This window comes from Gymnodraco acuticeps, unplaced genomic scaffold (assembly GCF_902827175.1).
Source record: "Gymnodraco acuticeps unplaced genomic scaffold, fGymAcu1.1, whole genome shotgun sequence".
Lineage (NCBI taxonomy): Eukaryota > Metazoa > Chordata > Actinopteri > Perciformes > Bathydraconidae > Gymnodraco > Gymnodraco acuticeps.
In genome coordinates, this window is record NW_022990010.1 from 1,702,333 (window position 1) to 1,723,109 (window position 20,777).

At 40.1% G+C, this 20,777-nt stretch overlaps 1 protein-coding gene across 15 annotated transcripts in view; it reads left to right on the plus strand.

Moving 5' to 3' along the window:
- ptprsa (protein tyrosine phosphatase receptor type Sa) overlaps positions 1 to 20,777 on the plus strand; it is a 242,357-nt gene that overhangs the window by 3,998 nt on the left and 217,582 nt on the right. The gene's annotated exons all lie outside the window — the stretch shown is intronic.

The following is a 20,777-nucleotide window of genomic DNA, read 5'->3' on the forward strand; positions in this document are numbered from 1 at the left end:
AGGAAGGGTTGTTTAATGTGAAAGAGCATCTCTCATCCTTCTGTCTAACGTTTCCATATTGTAGTAAATCTTGTCAGAAAACATATGGTCCTCAAATGCTGGAAGAGCTGGAATATTCTAACAGCAGAGAAAAAAAATTGTCCATCTTTTTAACACTGGCTTGTCATTTCAAATGACTAAGAGATAAGCTCTTTAGTGAAAGTCTTGACTGCCCGAATGAGGGCAAAAAAAGCACTATATTTACAAGTTTTCATGAACATTCTGACCTGTTTTAAGCCTACTGTGGAGTTTGACACTTTAATGGCTTTGATATGTACACATTTTCCTGGAACACGCCAAGATGTCAGGAAAGAGAAGATGGGCGGTCCTGGAGAAATGCAAGAGTTTTCCTCTATCCCAAGGAAGGAGAGGAGGACCACTCACATGTAAAGGATGGGGTAAAAGCCTCAGGGCCTCTCTCTCCCTGTCAAATATGTTAAGCTTAATTTCAAAACACCATTCCATAAAGCAATGTCTATTCATGTCTGCCAGCCACAATCACAATCAAAACAAAGTGGGTTGAAGTAGCAGGGGGTAACAGAGCTTGTGTGGAAGGTTTGATTATGTTGTTTTCACAGTAATCAGAAAAGTGTGTACATTAAGGGTAAACATAACCTTATCAGTTTTTTATTTAATTGGTGAGAGGAACACATCATAGTCACTGATGGAGTCTTTGTGCAGGTTAAAGCAGCATGTAAGACATTCAAAGGCTCTTTACTCAAGGATAATATAGACATGTTTAGACAACCTGAGAATATAACAAACATATAACTAGTAATTTATCCACATTTAGTCAAAAATATACAGTAAAAGTGAACATATTAGTAAAGGAGCTTAACTGTTGGGAAGAATACATTATTTCCCATTTATTCAAACTGTAACCTATTTTAAAATGATACACACGTTGCTCTGCACTCACCCAGCACCTTTAAACGTTGACAAACATTTTTATACAAAAGGAACATAGTTAATATTGAGTTAATACTAATTTATGTTGTCACTCTTGTTATGCCAATTTCGTTTTTTTCATTAAATGAAGGGAAAATCGCTAGTTTTCCATCCACCCACAATGCTTTGGGAAATATACACAGGAAGTATGGTGTCACATAGATCCATGAGGTCATAGGGCAAGTTCTTGAGCCTTCGTCTTTAAAAGCTGTATTTGATTAGACCTCGGCAAATTCGCTGCATTCAGACGATGCCGAATTATATATGTTCTGTTTTGGAGATATTATGTGGAAGTACAGTGACTACAGTCATGTATCACCGTACTACTTTGATACTGGATACACTTTTAGAACGATCGTTTTAAGGCAAGCTCCGTATTTACACAGCAAGGAGCGTCTTTTTTCTTCTTTTTCTAAGTGGATCTATGGACGTTAATGCGCAATGGACAACAGAGATAAATATATCCCAGGAAAATGTAAGTCACCATTTTTCCAAAGACAAGTGTTACTTATATTTTGTCTAGATGTGGCTTAAATCTCGCCAATGAGTAACATTGTAAATGTTGGCGCAAATTAAAGCATTTGGCCACCTTACCTCAGCAAAAATGACCTGAAACACATAAACACTAAAACCACTACTTAAAGAAACACGTTTCATTCCTTTTTACAAATGTTTACATTCAGGTAGCAAGAGGAGATGTAGCCTATTGTTTAATGGACACTGAACAATTACGTTTTGTTTGAAATGTGTGTTTTTTTATATAAATAGGACATTAAGTAAATGTACATAATGCATTTTCAGAGTGTAACTCTATAGAACTTGATCTGTAATGTGCATTTACACATAGCAGGAAGCCAAGGATGTTAATGAATGATGCTTTGATCTGTACTACAGCTCCATTGCTGCTGCACTTTATGGTGATGAAAATAAATATGCAACAAAAGTCCCATGTCCTGCAACTACAGTCAATTACTTGGTAACTATGTTTTCTGGATTGGGTGTTTCTTGCCATGCTTTGGAGGCAACATTAATAATATTAATTGTTGTGGCATTGCAAATTATGAGGATTGGGTTAGGTGTGAGTTAGAAAGTAGAATTGCCCGTAGTTTTGGAATAGTACGATATCCTTGTCTTCATTAACCACGTGTAGCCAGTAGATCTGAATAACTAACAAGCTGTCTGTGTTTGCCAGCTTGGCAGGATGTTTTCCGGTAAGCAGACAATTAGGAAAGCTCTCACTGGATGAGGCAGATGTAAATCTCCTCAGGGAGAGAAGCTTACAGAGGGTTATTCACCACTGCAGCCACCACTCGCCCCTGAGGGTCATAACTCTGAAGGTCACGGTAGCATGTCACGCCCTCCCCCCTTTTTTCATTTTTTTTACCCATGTCAACTCCAGTGGGTATCGCCGGATGTTTCCCGCCATGCTGGTGAGCGGATGCTGGAGGTGGTGGATGTCTATGAGGATGATGCGTCTCGACAATGGAATAACAAAACCCTGTCTCGCCTGTTTACTACTAGCCTGCATCACAGTCAAAGGCATCATAAAGAATGAATGATTCATACACTGTCTTGGATAGACATTTATGTTTAATTCAGAACTGTACTGTAAGAGGTCGGCCACGGTCTTCATGTGGCGGGACGGGGTCATTGACGGGAGTGGATGGGTATTGCACACGAAGCAAAAGAGGAGGTGTGTAGGTAGTCACGCTAGAGTGGGGCAGAATTAAGACAGAGTGAGGAGAGCATTGACGGTGGCCTTGTTCGTTTCATCTGCAGGCCTTAATAAAACCCTCACAGGCCGGCATTGATCTCTCCCAGAATAATCCATTTAGACTGAGCGTGCCTGGCCATGTGGGGCCTCTTCAATTATTTATGGCAGAATGCTGTGCAAGCTTCCGTTGGGATGCAACAATGTGCCCTGGGAAACCTGTGAACTGCAGGAGGGCAAGGAAGACACAGAAGGTGGAAAAGGAGAAATGGTAGATGTTTTGAGAGAGCTGTGTGGAAGGAGAGGGAGGAGAGGTGGAGGGCAGGTAAATTAAACTAAGGGTTGCAGAGGCGAGTGTTTAGGAGAAGGTGACAGGGAGAAAGGAAGGAGCAGAATTAATAGATGGAAGTGAAATTGAGAAGGAAAGTTGCAGGAAATCAGAAAGGGAAGAAAACAGAGAGTTATGAGATTTAAGGAACATATGTATGAACCTAGAAGTAAGTAAGTAGGTGAAGAAGGAAAGGGAGGCAGGAAAGTAGATATTAGCTAGACGAGGTCAGGAAGCATCAGAGGAAGCAAGGTGGAATTATAGATGAGAGGGAGAGTAAGGGATGACTGGAAAAGAGGCAGTAATGGAGGAAGACTGTGGATAATGGGACCTTTTTTAAAGCAAGTCATGAACAACTATTGATCATGACTGGTTTCTGGCTGCTATCATTTGGTAAGTGTGTAGATGGAAACATGTCAGCTTGACTGAATGTTTAGTTGACCATTATTTGTGCTTCACCCACTTTTGCATTACAAAAAAATCCTATAACATCTACAAAGCAAGTCACTCTGCCGGTTTCAAAAGGCCATAAGAAATCAATATGATTTGGACAATATCATTTCATCCCCCCTGGCATATTTTGTTTTGTTTTATAAACTGTACGTTCAGAGCTACATATCACTGTTTGCCTATAGTCTGCCATTAGCAGCTCACACGCTGCTCTCTTAAATCCAGGCAGATTTTTCTTTCCTGATTCCTCCGGCATTCTCCATCAAGCTCTTCTCCTTTTGCTGCGATTCCTTGTACATTAGGCTTTCCGCACATCCCTCAGAATCCTGATTTCTAATCCAGCGGAAGACAACTGGAATTTAATCTTCCATTGGTTAGATTGAGTGATTATATCTGTCAAATTTTGAGCGGATATACTCTTATTTCACAAGGGTTATAACCCTTTTGACCTCTTTAAATCATTTGCTGAAACAACAGGCGCTTTTAGTCAAATGTCACCGTTTTTACTTGTGCTTTTCTAACTCATGCAGTAATAGTGATTGTACAAATACCTCCATAATTCATTAAGTATACTTTTGCATACTGTATCCAGTATTAGTTATTTTCCCTGTACAGTACATTTATTTGACCTACATTACAGTAACCCTTTAGAGACATTTCATTTGTTAATGCTATTTATTCATAACAGCAGTATGAAGCAGTGGCAGAATGGCAAGCATGCAGTAACAACAAAGGGAAAAAAAGTACTTACTTTGCCAAGGCTATTACATTGGATGTGTCAAACTGCCTAATCAGATGGGCTAAACGGTGTAGCGGCAGAGCTAATAGCTAACGATAGCATAACAGCAGGTCTCTGTTTAATTAGAAGAAGCCCATTTCCCACCACTTGTCATTGTCTGAAGCGGCCACCAAGGATTTATTGTTTGTCTACCAACATTGATTATAGGATTCTAGTAATTGTTTTGTCTTCGCTTGATTAACAAACCTGTGTTTCACCAAAGGACCGCTCAATAGCAGCCTTTAATGGCAGCCAAACTCCAATCGCTAACAGGGTGCTCACTACAGTAGCGGTGCAGAATCATTCTCTCGTTTTTGTGGTGCAGAATTGTTTCACACCAACTAGACAGTTTATTATCCAAAGGTGCCAAAGCTTAGCAAATGGTTCCCTAGATCAGTGTATGGGTGGCCCCTCTGCTCATGCATCCAGGTGCACTGTGCTTTGTGATTCCTGTCCAGCAGTGAGCAGGATGATTGATGATAGATGTGTGGCATTACTGGCATGTTAGGAATTTGCATAGCTGGCCTCTTGTTCTTTTTTTATTTGGCAAATACTAGAGTGTATCACAGCTGTGGAGGAGTAGACCTAATGAGGAGGCAGAGGAGTAGGAGGAATGATGGAGAGTTTTTGGAGCAACTTCAGGTCATACTTTGGAGCTCGGGGGTTTGGAGGAAGTGAGGGGATAGGGGGTGGGATGTAAGCGTACTTGTGTATTACTCATATATCTCCTTTCATAAGCTGTGACTCAAGACAGAACGTAACCTTTTCATTAGGTGCCTTTCACAGATGTAGTGCTGAGAACCTAGCATTCCATCCCCTCTCCCACGACACCATGTCTGAACTCTGACTCTTTATCCCAAGAGAAAATGCTTGGAAAAATCAATTTGTTCTCTTTAGCTGTCATTACAAGCAAGGCTCTAGTTCCTGGAAGGGTGGGAACATTTAGTTTCTAATAATAATGTGTTTAGTTGTTCACCCAGAAAGATTCTGCATGACATTTCTTTTTATATAACACAGGGCCATCTTCATTGTGCCGTGTTCTCAGAAGGATGTTGCCCACCTTCAGCTTACTGTCCTCGTTGGTGATTCATTCCTGCTTTTGCTTTCAGCTTGAGAACGTCTTGCCAAGAAGTACAACACCTTGCCAAAGTATTCTCGTTACACACCTGACTCCATTTGTTTTCCCTTGTAGCTTTCTTCTTTGCCCTTACATGTTTTGATCATTTTATGGTCACAGATGTTTATTGTCAGGCCACTGCTTGCTTGTTTGTCGATGTAAGAAAATCAAGCTAATCCCTCTTCTCTTTGAAACTCCTCCAATAAGGACTGACTGGCTAAATACCATTCTAAAAGAAGCAATGACGCAGGATTAAACAGGGAGGGGGATTTTCTTTTCAGCTGCCATTGTAACAACTACCTTAGGGCGAAAGTCTTCTACCTGACTTTTACCTTTTCGCTGTCCATCAGTTTGCGCCGACAGCTACAGGATGCTGAGGGAAGGGACGAGCGAGGTCTACTTAAAGGTAATTTATTTCTGCTGTCGCTTTGTTGGGTGAAGAGGAAGTGACACACGTGAGCTGGTTGTTTATGAGGGCTGGCTAAGTGCTGGCAGGGCTGCTTTCCTCTGAGGGAGTTGGCTCTCTGTTTAATTCATGTCCTTGGGAGGTGCATTGCTTCGTGGCATACTGTGTGGCAGGCGAGCTAATGAGAGGTGAACCTATCTGCTTCTTATTCTCCATCTGCTCCCTGCTTTCTCCTACTTTTTGCCCCTGTCCCGCTCACTTTACTTTCCTTCAACACTCGTCTGACCTGTTTTACCTCCCACGTTTTCTTTTCTTTCCCCATCCATCCCTTTCCTTTTCTTTACAACAGTCCTGGAGTCAGAAAAGCAGGAAGTGTACACAGCATCTACCTTCAATCACCCTTAGCTTGCCCTGCTTGTCTGGAATGGAAACACCGAATCGGAGAAGACTCCCGTCCATCACCTCACGCCAAATAAATCAGTCAGACCTTTGACAAACCCCAAATAGGACTGCCGATTTTTCAAAACTGCCCCGTTCATCAGTTTGATTCATCTTCCCAGCGATGGGAGGCATGTTTTCCTCCCATGTCATCTTTTTTTTCCCTCCTTCGTTTACGGTCAGTGAGTTAGCGGAAAAGGCTAGGTCACTCCTTTCAGTCTTCAGGGTTTGGAAAGGAAAGCAGTTCAGTGCAGCACCAGTGGCCAGGCTGTGAGCTCCAAAACACTCAGTAAGACGGACAGCAGGAGGACAGGGTGGGCAGACGCCGAACATCCACATCCTCTGCCCTTTCCTCCTCCTCCTGTGTACCTTTGTAAAGTGCTGTTTTAATTGACACAAAGAAAAAAGCTTTCTGGTTTCATGTCAATTAAGTTAATTCTATCCCTCTTGTTCCTTGTCCGTCATCCCCCTTCTCTGTGTCTTTGACTTTTAATCTCTCCACTATGCTCTGGGCTTGTTTCTCTCTGCCTCTTTCTTTCTCTTTCCTGAAACTATCTCTCTGCCTCTCCTTCAGATCAAAAACCATCCCGTTCCCCGCTGATTGTTGTGTTGTTTCTCCTTTCCTCTTCTCTCCATGTCTAGTTATTTACATCTTCCTCTTGTCTCCCCTGCGCTGCTCTCTCCCCGGCTCAGACTTTAAAAGTTTTAGACGTTTGCTAAATTATGAAAGGAAGATCTCAACTGAACAATAGAGTCTCGGTTTGGAAAACAAAAGTGTTAAAGTTTATCTAAAGACTTGCACATTTCTCAAGAAAAAATGCATGTTGAATAACTTACATTTTGTACAAAAACTATTAAATGTGTGATTTGGGTTTGCTATCCTGGCTCCAAGATGGTGGAATGAGCTCCCCATTGACATCAGGACAGCAGATAGCTTGCCCATCTTCCGGCGCAGACTGAAAACTCATCTCTTTCGACTCCACTTCGAGCGATAGAACTATTAACAAAGCACTTATATACTAATAAAGGACTGGCTTATCTATAGCCAGTTGACTAGCACTTGAAATGTTTGGCTCTATGAAACCTGATGTACTTCTATGATTCTGTTTTCTTCAAGGTTGTGTCTTCCTGGTCGAATGTACTTATTGTAAGTCGCTTTGGATAAAAGCGTCAGCTAAATACAATGTAATGTAATGTAATTTAATGTTCATATTTCATTAGTTGAATATTAAAATGAAGATCTTAGGTATCAATTAAGTGTACATTTTTAGTGACCTTATTTACTGTCGATAAAACAAGGCACTGATGGTGGTGATAATGTTTTGTAACAGAATATTTCATAAGGTGCATAATAAGTACAGTTTACTGATTTAAAAATGCAGAAACACATGTAATGATTCCATTAATTGCGTCTCATAATTTATTGATAGTATTTGTTTCTACAGCAAACCTTACATCTTTAAATTATTTGCGCATTATGTTTAACATCACTAATAATAATCACTTACAAATATTGTGTTATGGTTTAGAAATGACTTACAACAATATTAATGAAAGCTCAACACCATATTTTCAATTATGCACAAGTCTATATACATCATCTTTAATTATTAATTACACAATGTTTAATAGATAACTAACAATGGATCCCACCACATTACACCGCCTCAGCAACATCAGTGCCGCGTGACTTTCTGAAAGCCTACAAACCAGTAGAAGCAACTGTACCTGCCCAGCTTTAGCTCCTAACATCCATCTGACATCACAGAGGTGTACTTGGCTCTGGAAATATCTCCTCTCCTCTGCCACACATGAAGAGTTTTATTTGACAGAGACTTCTGAATGTGCCTCCCATGTTCAGGCCCTTCGGCTGGAAATGAAAGTAATACATGTTCACATGATCTGTTAGGATATCTACCTGAAACATACTTCTCTGCCTCCATACGATGGGATTTGTATCCCTTTCAGGTTGGTGATGAGCTGGTGAATCTCACCCATGACTGCAGGCATATTTCACCCTGCGATACGAGGCAGGACTGACAGAAGACAGATACATGGCATATGTATGTTTTTTTTCATGTGCCACAAACCAAATGTCCTTGAGGTTAATTGGTTCAGACATATTCACTGTATGCCTGTCACCAACAAATCTTTACAAATTATTAATTTAATATATGGGTCCCACTGGGGATAATCGCAAAATGTTGTTTTCAGTTCTGAAACCTTTTTTAGTACCGCCAATGGTAATATGCAGCAGCAGTATATATATATGAACTGGCCAAAAATCTACTGTACAGTATATGAGTTGAATACATTTTTCCTTGAAAACGTTAAAAATATTACAATCACATTTCATAGCTTAACTTCGCATATTTACAATACAGTTCTTTCTACGTGTATATATACCTTACTTTATGTCATATTCAGAAAATAGCTCTTAAGTGCAGCCCGTCATCATGGGATACAGTACAAAGGACAGTCTCACTTAAAATGGATAGTCACCCGTTGTGTATTTTTAATGTCTCTCCCTTTTCTTTCCCCTCCCTCCCTCCCTCCCTCCCTCTCCTCCCCTCCCGCTAAGCAGTCTGTTCTGTCACACTGAGCTGTGGCTTTAACCTCTGATGCAGTTTTTCACTGATGTCCTTTGTTTTCATCTATTGTTCTTAAAAGCAATTATGACCATCAGACAGGCCCATTAAATATTTAGCTGCTGCATTCGCTCGCTTCACAGGAACACACACCACAGATGTTCAAAGTGTCTTTCTCTGCAGCAAGGATGTGCACAGAAATTTAGAGGGGCAGTTGCTCAATTACATAAAAGCGGCATTTGACACTGGGCTCGGTGTGTGTACTTGAAGGTCAATGATTATGCATGTGTGTTCCTTTGTCCTTTAGATACTGACACACAGATATGTGTTTTTATGCGAGCATGTGCATGGCGTTTTAGCTCTTTGTGGTCTGTATGGCTATAATTATTTCTGATGTGTGTGTGTATTATTCAGTAGCTGCTTCTTAGTTTACTTTCCAATATTAGAACATGAATTCACACGTCAATCTTCCATTTCCATTGCAGGGAAAATAGGAATGTGCAGTTGCTTGGGCACAATAAATAATCTCCTGTGCTATTGACTCATCTACAGACACTTTGGGACAATAGCTTCACAAAGTATATCTCCTTTCACTGCTACATTTCAGAGTGAAATGGAAATCTAAGAGATTGCATTTTATGCAGCGCTTTATTATTATTCCAAAATCAATTGTTGCTTATTTGCCGTTTCTCTTCCTGCTATGTTTTTAACAGTTAAGGTTAAGCACAATTTTACGGCACCTACTGTACATGAGATTTAATTCATTTTTGATTAAAATTATTTCAAGTTAGTGTTTTCAACTTATGTTCAGCGTTGAAGTGTTACATTATTTTATCAAGAGATCCGGTAAAATAGAGAGTACAGGTTGAAAAGATGTGGGATTCATTGTGGATCTCATCCTGTCCTTGCAGCATAGCAGAGCTTTGTTGTCTCAGCTGTTTAATTTTTGAACAGCGTTAACGGCCAAGGGTCCGGTGTCTTGCTCAAGGATGTTTTGACTATTCTAATAATGAAACATAATGGGCCAGTTGTGAGACGTCCACCCTGCCAATTCATACTGTTATTTAATATGAACTACTTCTACGCTCAATCCAAACATACGAATCTGGTCATGATTATGAAGGCCTCTACGGGTCGTTGTCACTTGAATATTGACAAATGTGGTTTTGAGACATTGGCTGTTCTGTAATCTAACGATCTGAATTATGAAATGCTTTGTCTGGCCTTTCATTTTTTTGCCCTGTGAAAGTGGTGACCTGTCTAGGATGTACCTTGCGTTTGGCCCATTGTGCGATAGGCTCCAGCAGTTCATAAAACAGATAGATGGAAGAAATTGTAGTTTTACTGGAAATGTGTTCACCATTTCTGGTTAGTTCCTCACGAGGTTTAGGTTTAACATATCCATGTTCAAGTCATTGGTTGTAATAGTTTCAATGGATCATTGACTTTACTATTTAGACGATATGCATCTCATCTCAAAGAGGCTTCATGAAAAATGAAGTCATAACTGAACTCAGAATATGTGAATGTCCCCCCTCTTAGTGGTTGGTGTGGTAGAGACAGATGAGGGCTTGTCTATCCTCTCTGGTTTGGAGTTCCCTTGTATTGCTTGTGTCACTTCCTGCATGATAAGATTTCTTACCAGAAGATACTCCGTGAACCCTGTTTTCTGCCTGTGGCTGAATGCACAGGAGCATGATCTTTGACGGTTTTGGCATAAATACTCAACTGCCCCAACTAAAGCCGGATAAATGATATCAACTAATATCTAGTGTATATTTAAGTCTCAGTAGAGGATTAAATCACAGGCTGACATTTTTTGCAAGGAAGATACTAATTTCAAAGACAGTGAAGAACATATTCATACGTATGAGCAAGTGAGCTATGCTAATTGATGAAAGTCCTTGGTTTTAATGGCTGTGGGCAGAGAAGAAAGTGACAGGCTATGATATGTGCTTGTATGGGCCAGCCAGCTAACCCTCTCTTGCTTCCCCACTCTCTGAGTCTGTGCCTAATGGCTGATAATGAAGAGGGCATCTTTGCAGAGATGACATGTGCATGTCGCCCACTGGACACACACACACACACACACACACACACACACACACACACACACACACACACACACACACACACACACACACACACACACACACACACACACACACACACACACACACACACACACACACATACACACACCCTCTTAAACGTGAACTCACTTACACAGGCACGCACACAGAGGCTGGGCTCGCTGCCCTTCAGAATACCAGCCCTGACATTAATCTTTAAATGACTGTTGCTTCTTCCCCAAGACTTTCAATCCATTAGTGGCCACATCTTGGATGGAGAGAGATTGCCATAAAGGAGAAGGCAGGGAGGATGCAGGCAGCGTCTGGGTGTATGTGTGTATGTGTATGTATGTGTGTGTGCTGCGGGTGGGATGGGACGGCGGAGAGAGCGCGACAGACAGGATGATGTCAATGATAATGGAGGATGAGGACAGAGAGAGAGAATAAAAGAGAGACAGCGACACAGAGGTATCAGTGAGAGAGAGAGAGAGAGAGAGAGAGAGGATTGAGGGATCAATGTAAACACTTCTACCACAGTTGGTTTGGTTAGAAGATAGAATGGTGAATGTGAATAACTTTAAAGAATGACCAAGTTACTCTTTGTCCTTTTCTTTTTTATGTTCTCAATTTCTTTAGGTCTAGTACTTTTATGTCTCTTGAGGGAGGAATGGGATGGAAAGTAGATGAGGAGTTAATAGGGTATTTACTTTTTTATGGTGAATGTTTGAATAAACACTGAATTACAAAACAAAGTGGAGTTGTTTTATTCCCACGTTGCTTTTTTTCTATCTCCACTAATCCAAATCCATCTCTTATTTTCTTCCTTATTGCTCTTCCTATTATTTCCCTCGCTGTCCTCCTCTACTGTCCTCCAGTGTCTCTCCTACTGTACCTTCCTCCCTGATCTGATCAGTTCTCCCTCCTAAACCCTGTTCTCTTCCCCATCCCACATCTTCGTCTCACCTCGTCTCCCTTCCTCTGCTCCCCAACAGTGAGCTATAGTGACTCTGACATCATTACCCTTGTTGTGACAGGTTTCATTTGTACCCTGTGGACCTATACATCAGCCTGAGTGATAGTCCAGGGCCCGGGGCCAGCGGAGCCCCGCCCACAACGGGACAGAGTAACAGACAGAACGGTCCTTAAAACCACTCCAGCTCGGGTACCACTGGATATTTTTTTATTACCCGTTCAGATATGTCAAACTCAATGCCTGTTCAAACCACTCCCCAACCTTCAGTTTGCTGGAAGTAACAATTTTAGACAGTTTCCTTTAGATAAATATTAACTCTGGCTGACAAAGGAAGTAGAGCAAATCCAAAGGAGAATATGTCAAAGTAGAACTTTCATTATTTGATTGACAGATGATCTCTGAAAAGTGGTTTGCATAAAACATAAGAAGTACTTAGCACCAAGTATGGAAACAAAAAGGAAGTCATTACATTTGACATTTAGTCTTAAAATAACATTATTCTTTATGCAAAAGTAAATGTCTTATGCACAGGTTTTGTAAATGTGATAGTTTGTTTTGATTAAATTACTCACAAAATGGAATCTTGTTTTAACAGGCTTTTAATCATGAGAGCCTTATAATGCGGTCTTAATGATTTGTATTGATTCTGATTCTGTTTCAAGGTTATCTTAACAATATCTCTAAACCAAACGAGCAAATATAATCAACAATTCAGTCCTACAAATCAAGTCAAAACATCACGCATATGGGTGACTCTTCTGCATAAATGTCAGGAATAAACATTGCATGAAAAGCAGCATTAAAACAATATATCACAGTTAGACAAAAATAATTAGTAATAAATAGAATGGGTTTCATTTATTTTATTTAGATTCTGTTACACAGATGATGCGATGTTCCGCATCAATAAAGCATGAATGAAAAATAACAAATAATCTCCTCCACACTGTAGACTTATAACATTGGTTAATACATTTAATTAACTCTAATTCAACAGTTTCCTTTGTGAGGCATTTTCCATGACATCATTCAAACATAGCGTGTCCCATTTAAAGATTTTTCTTATATTGTCCGTTGTCTTTTTGTTTTCATTGTTGATTTCAGATTAAAACATTTGCAGAAATAAGTAATTACAATAACGTAAGACAGGTCCAATACAATTTTAGTGATCATCCCTTCTGTGATAAATCAATTCTGGTGAATTTATGTCTAAAATGAAAGCCTTTAATCCACGCTATGTCTTTCTGTGTTCCATAAATTGTTCCTGTTAGTTAGCACTACCAGAGCTTTAGAGGTCTTCCAGTCAGCGCTCACCAGTATAAATCTCTGCAGCCCCGTAAATCTAGCCAATACATCAGCAATACCTTCAGACTGCTCACAGCCTCATTGATCTGTGGTCATATTAATGTGTGGCTTATGAGCTCGCCAGCATCCTTTGTGGCCAGACAAAACTGAATCCACTTGAGTGTGGAGCTTTTAATGGCCAAACTACCCTGTTCTTGCACAATGGAACAGACCCCCATTGTATTCATGCAGTTGTACAGAATAGAAAAGCTTGAAAAAGGACCATTAAGCAATAATCACAGGCGCCTGGACCTTCACAAATGTAAAATGGAAGTAGAGGAATTGTGGGAGAGTGGAGAAAAGTGGTGTAAATGATCTGAAATCCTGCATCACAATATTGATTGATATTACAAGATCTGATTTTCTGGTTTTCTCTTATTTCTTTTGTTGATTCCTTATAAATAACCTTGAGATGAGTTGTGTTTTTGTCTGTGGAAAATTGTAAATCATGTTTTTCTAAAATCTTCTTTCACTTTATCAATTAACTTCCAACAACCATTTTAAAAGCCCTTTACTTGTTCATGTTCCTACCCAGTAAGTGAGAACACCTGCTGATGAGTTATGGTTAGCTGTGGTGATGGGAGTTATTGTGAGTCGAGTGTTTTCAGATGGCAGTGTGTGCTCATCGTGCTGTGAGGCTTTCTGTTGGCTCAGCAGGGGCGTTTATTAATAAAATATGTCTGTCTCTTTCTTTAGTCAATATTCCTCCATTCACCACTGAGGTTAGACGAGAAAAAGAGTTGAGCTTGGGCAATTTTCATCTACTATCCTCTGGTATGTGTGTGTCCATGTGCTTACTTCTGCTCATGTGCAAACAACTGCGTAGGTTGGTGTACGTGTAAATGTCAATTTCTGTGTGAGAGTACACATCTGAGCCTCTGCTTGTGTGTATGTGCTGGAGAAAGAGAGTGACCACACCGAAGGCACATTAATCATCCCGGGTTTTTCCCTCTCTCTGCCTCATGTAGTGTGAGTTGAGGCCTGATTGATGGCTCGTGTCTCAGCCTTGATTTCCAACAGAAATGCTGTAGCCTATTGCCAGGACAGAGACCCCTTGGGGAGTCCCCAGCTTATCCTACAGCCCATACGTCTCCTGACACTGACTGTGGCTCTTGCTTATTTGTTCCACAGATGGCGGATACACTGTCCGTTTTCTTAAAGCTCCAAAAGGGCAGCGCGTTCTGTTTTAGGAATCATTTAATTAAAGTAAAAGCTGATATGTAGGTTCTCATACTCGTGAGATCAGATTTATCTGGACAGAGATCACTGCTGTTTAGGAAACAATCTAAATTGCTCATTGATTTGTATTGGTTTTGTTATCACATACCATACCAGGATTTGATGTAAGCAAAATTGGCGAGTCCACAGCATCTGAGCTCTCTAGTGCAGCTTTACTTTGAGACAAATTAGACTATTGGTCAATTTTTCCCAGTAGAGTTTACATGGGGGGCAAGATACAATTCATAGTTTATGCTAGCTTTTATGTATTTGGTAAGAGCTTCTAGACCACCTACCTGACTCCATACCACACATTCTTCTGACATGTGATAGGGGAGATGACCAGTGTCTGTATTTCACAGAAACTAAGTAAAAAAAACAACGATTTACTATGACTAATACAAAAAGAATTGTCAGCTGTAAAATAAGATATCATTTGTATTTCCTGCATTGTTATATTTGCATTAATATAAAAGGAATATACATTTGTTTTAAACCAGTTTGAAAACCAGATTATGTGGTTTTTTGGGCAATATTTAACAGCACAATTAGCCTGCCCACAATTCCCTCTTGAATAACTAACCCAGATACGCCATCATTAACATTTAGTCTTTTGTAGTAACGAAAGTTTGTGTCGTAAAGAAACACATTTTGTCCATCACTCTGTCACTTTCCTCTTTTTCTTAATAATGCTTTCATTTTAGTTTTTATGTTGAAATCTTCTTGTTGTATGGATAAATGGAGAGTATGGAAAATGTCCACGTCAGCTTCTACTTTTCCAGTCAGTCCTCCCATAGACCTTAAGTATTACATGACCACTGGACATGTTTATATTGTATGGGAAATAGTTGATGTTGTAGGAATTTCAGGCCCCTACAGACATTGTAAAATCAATCCAGGAAAGAACATCGGCTAGTTTTCTTGAATGCAAAATGTCTTTGGCCCTCAAAGACAATACAGATAATCTATACAGTAGGTCATGATGCTGATGTCCTCTATCACTGTTGGCTCTGCCCTGAAATCATTATATATCTTAGTAATAATAAATATATCTTTGTTAGCTGTGGTCCTCTTAAAACTCATCTTAAAAGAGTCATTTTGAAAGACGCTTGCACACGTGTGAATGACTTTTGATGTTTGATGAAAATGTGAACTTTTGCTCCTTTCAACCACAGCAAAGTAGCAAGATTTCTGTGTTGTGATCTCAAGGATTTTACGGCAGTATTGCCCGGTAGTGGAGATATTTTGTCCATCCTCCCTCCATCTTTTCTCTGCGTCTCTCCTCAAAAAAAGAGGGCAGCTGAGTGTGATTTCTGTGCTTGCCAATACTCCTGTTTGACCTTCGTTTGGAATTCTGCAGCACCTTGTTGTCTGATGATTAATAATGCAGACACAGCATTAGTTCACCTCTTTTTAGTTAAGTGTAAGAAAGAGACGGGGGAAGGAAGGTTGAGCGGGAAGAGGAGCATTGTTTTTGTTTTGCGAGTGTTTTGAGAATCACAATGAGAACAACTATAAAAAGACAGAGAAAGGGAACACCTTAGGGAAAATTGCAGAAGCAAAAATATTTGGCTAGGATTTCTAGAAAAAATTGAAGTCAATAGTGCCATGAAAAAAGAAAGCAAATATACAGTCAGACGTGACTGAAGCTTGCCTTTCCTGTTTTCATTCCCTCTATGGCTGTCTGCTCTGTCGTGTCTCAGTAACTCAGCGTTGTCATTCACCTAACCTTGGTGGCAGAGAGGAAGGTTTCTTTGCGCCTGCCAGTCGTTCTTGGCACGGCAACGCGAGGGAATGAACCTCAACGCTTTCATGATGAGGCGATTAGCAGATGTCTGAAGAACAGCTCGACGAAACTTTGATATCCCAAGGACACAGCACCTTTGGGATCTGCGATGGGATGGATATGAGTGAGAAAAATCCGATTTCGAAATAATAAATCATATTAGAATTTAAAATATATTTGGCTTAGTGGCCCCAGTGCAGAGAGACAACAATGTAACTCGCAGGAAATAGAAATACAGTGCAATATGACACACAACAGGACATGTAACATGCTAACATTTACACACAGGCTTCAAAGCCAGCATTTATATCAGTTGAAGTTGATATTTTTTTTATCATTAAAATCATATCATTTAAGGTGCATTTATGCAGACATAAAAGGACAACATTTAACATTTTTGACTGCTTTGACTTTTGAATGGATTTACTTTTTGGGTTTGTTCTGGGAAGAAGGTTTGAAAAAAGTTAGTTTTGATCCTTCAGACCATTAATGCAACATGTAGCACCTAAAAGCAGAAAATGGGCTTATTTTTTTCACGTAATATTATTCTATGCAATTTACGTAATAATAATGTGGATTTTCCTAAAAAAGTAAAACCCATTAGTAGCCTTATTTTCTCTTCTGTGTATTTACTATTGCTCCTTAAGAAAGCAAAACATAATTGTTTGATTAATCGATTGATAAGTCTGTAGGATACTCAATCATGAAAACAATTGATGCCTGCAATCCAAGTGTGTACTCATGTATTCAGCTCACTGTAACCCAAAAGAGCATGAGACATAACGCATACTTTATGGCCTATGTGTGTATGGTCATAACTACATAGAGAAGTCAAATATTTACATTTGTACTGTGTCCTGCCTTCATTGTACAGGTAAATGGACGGTGACAGACGCTTGTGTCAATGCATGCTGTCACAATTGACTGTGACGGTCTGAGTCGACGTGTCCTGTGAGCAAAGTAACAACCGTCTAGATTTCCAGGAGGAGATGAAGAATTTTACCCCCGGGATGTCTCAGCCTTGAACATAATCAAGCCTGTCCACTGCCAAGGTAGATGGACTGCTCCAAAGAGAGCGGAATAAAGGTTAGAATGTGGATTGCATACCAATTGTAAACGGCACTGTATGCAAGGAGGCGTACCATAACGCCATCATGTTAACTGTTGTTATTGCCTAAATAGTTTCAAGAAAAAAGAGGGAACAAAAGAGTTAATTATTTGTACATAAATATTTCTAAATATAGCATTTTTGGTATTTTGTTATTGCAAGAGCTTTTCGAAATGGTAACTTGTCAAGATAAGCAGATATAGCCACCCTATACTCGTATGTATAACATAATGAATGTGATACAAAATGTCGAGATCCCATTATTCCATGACATTTGAATGCCCATGTATCACAATCCCTACCATAACTACATGATTAGATTACAAGGTTGTTCAATAGTCTCCACCCTTAATAATCCCTGAAACAGTCTTTCAAGCGGAAGTCTTTCAAGTGGCTCTGTGTGCATTTTGGAGTATTTGGCAAGCCTCTTGCTGGGGTTAAATACCTTCTTCCTCCATTGATCTTTTTTTCATGTTTCACTGGCATTGGTGGGGCCCACAAATTAACTTGATTGAAATGTGGTAGCTGGTACAAGAGGTCAGAAACGGGGTTAACAGCTATCGTGATTAAGCCTCCTTCTCACCCAGCGTGCCACTCCACAAGAATCACACAAACGTATCCCACCAGGTATGAGGTGACGAGTATGCAACATGCTTAAACAGCCTCTCATCCAGGCATTTCCACTCTGAGTCAGGCTCTCACTCCCAACTGTATCAGCATGAGAGGAGAGGGGAACTCAAGCATTGACACATACAAGTGTACACAAGCAGTACACGCACACACCTATCTCAGCCTCAAGGTCAGGCAGTATTGGCAAATGGTAAGATAAAAACAGCTCTGGCAGCCATGGAGTAGTCTGAGATAACATCACCTTGAGCACTACATGACACCGAAAAGCATCTATGTATTTGGCTATGTATTTATTTATATATTGGTGCTTTTTCCTTTTTAAAGATCCTGTCTTCTTTTCATGATATTGAGACAAATTGCATCGTGGCCATGACAGCTACTCTGCTGATTAACTCTTCTCGGATGGCTTTTTATCTCTTGGTATTTGATATACGACATCTTTGTAAGGGCTACGGTCGAATGCAATCACGGGCCCTTTCATTGCAGGGGCTCCCCTTGGATTGCCAGCTAGTTCTCGAGGGAGGCCATCCCTCAGAAAATATTGACTGTTGGACAGTGAGCGCCTGTGTGTGTATCAGGACAGGCTGCTTTAGAGAGAAATTGCAAATGTCTTTGTGTGTGAGTGTACGTGTGTTGTGCCTGTCTGTCTCCATGTACTAATGGAGAAATAGGAGGACAGAGCCACACAGAGGGCAAAGGTCAGTCGTCTTGTGGAAGGGAGAGAGGAAAATTCCCTTTTCCTCGATGCATTGCTCCCAAATGCACCCGCTCTCCAGTCTGTTTTCCCTCACTGTTGATAGCCTACACTTCCAGATGTGTGAGGAGCTCCCAATATTTCAAAGAGTTACAGCTCACCTTCTGCATTCTTATCCTTCAGCAAATGTCTCTTTTACCGACCAAGCAGGCCTTTCCAATCCTTTTAACATGCCTCATTCATGGAAACTGCATTAACATTGTCATGGGAAAGATGGAACTTAACCACATTTAAAACAAGGCCTCATTCTTGTTCTCATCCACCATTTTCTGTGAGTTTTTCTTTTTCTAATTTTCTGAGAAGTGTCAGGGTTGCTTGACTGAGGGCTACTTTCAAAAAACAAAGCATAGCGTCCCCAGGGTGAATGTTTATACTCTTGCCTGCTGTTTATGTCTTAAAACAGTAATGTGCAAGATAAAGTGTATTGAGTAGTTTTAATATGCCTGTTACCGAATATAATAAAACAGCACCAGTGGGACTGAAATATTTCCCTCAAAGACATTTCCAACATGGTGAAAGGTTATGCTCTGTCACCCAAAAGTCACCCAGCTTCCAGAAGGATGCCTAGTGGGATGTGGACCTTTTGACTACCTTTATAGGTCACACTTGTCATGCACAATCCCATGCTGATACTGAACTGAATATCAAGTGACAGTCATATGAGGAGTGTCAAGGGTTAATCTATCATTTGGGTTCATGTTAAAAAAGGGTCAGCTTAAGGTTGTGGTAATGCAGAAAAAATAGATCCCCTGTTTGACTAATGACCAGGTTTATTGGTTTGCAACAATGCGGCAACATAGTACAGGCACGTTTGTACATTCATATGTTGGAGCATGGACAACAAGATGATTGGCTTCTTATTTAGATCTTGCGTTTTAGGAGCTGCATTTGCAGGTTGTCTTCAGAAAAAAACGAATAGTTAGCTTGGGTCAAAATCCAAGTAACTTGGACTCGTTAAACCGCTGTTCATCTTGTTGATGGACATCTGATCATTGGTCGTTTTAAAAGGCAATGTCCAATAGCATCTTTTTTAGTTTACTTTTTTTGTTTAATAATCGTTCAACTTTCTGTTAAAGGCCTGTTTTGCACATATAAGTATAGTATGTGAGAACAGGGTGTTATAATTGTTCAAATATGTTGCATGAAAGACACCAAAGCCCCTGCATCCACAAATGGATTGAACCACCACCTATACACAACAGGAAAATGCTTGTAAAGCCACACTTAATATGTTATTGTATGGTTCAGGGGATATTTAAACATGCACAACTGCTCCTCAATCAGGAGTATGATGCTCTACCTGCTTGTTCAGTGTACATTTATCAGGTCAAGAACATCAGCATATTGCCAAAACAGTGAAACTCAAAGGAGCTGTTAGGATACACATGGGGCTGGGGCATGCAAGTGGCCAAGAGGTAAATGCGGTTGAATTGAAGTGGAAAAACAGTTGTATTTGCTTAAATTAAGACTCAGACAGCTGGTGACACAGTCACTAGCTAACACACATTAATCCCCACCAGTGTGATGAGCTTTCTGCTGGAATGACAGTAATTATCGCTTCAGTCTTGACGTGGAGACACCAACACTCTTGATGTCTTTGTTGAAACTGAAGTGAGAGCCCTTTATCAATCGCCCACACAAACCCTACACTGCACAACACACTTGTCGTGCTAGATGTGCATTTCATTGCATTTTTGTGTTAACTCGACATTAATGAGAGATCATTTATAGGAGTTATCTAATAACATATATAGATAGAGATATAGCGTATACCAGTGTTTGAGTCTGGCACTGACTTTCCTAATATTTCTATATACTGAGTATAACTCTTTTACACTGACATAATTCTGTCTGACAAGTATTGCATAACTGTCAAGCCTTTAGGAAGCAGGATTTAACTTCTGAGGTATCCATGTCAAACACTTTTAAAATATGTTTTTTTATGTCCTGATTTATAGAACAAAAACCTCTTTCGACCCAAAAAGATCAGTCAAAAGAAATCCTCACATAGTTGAAAGCACACTTAACCCCACATATCAAACCAGATATCAGGTCCATCCATCTGGTGTCTCTGGAGGAAGGTTAGAGG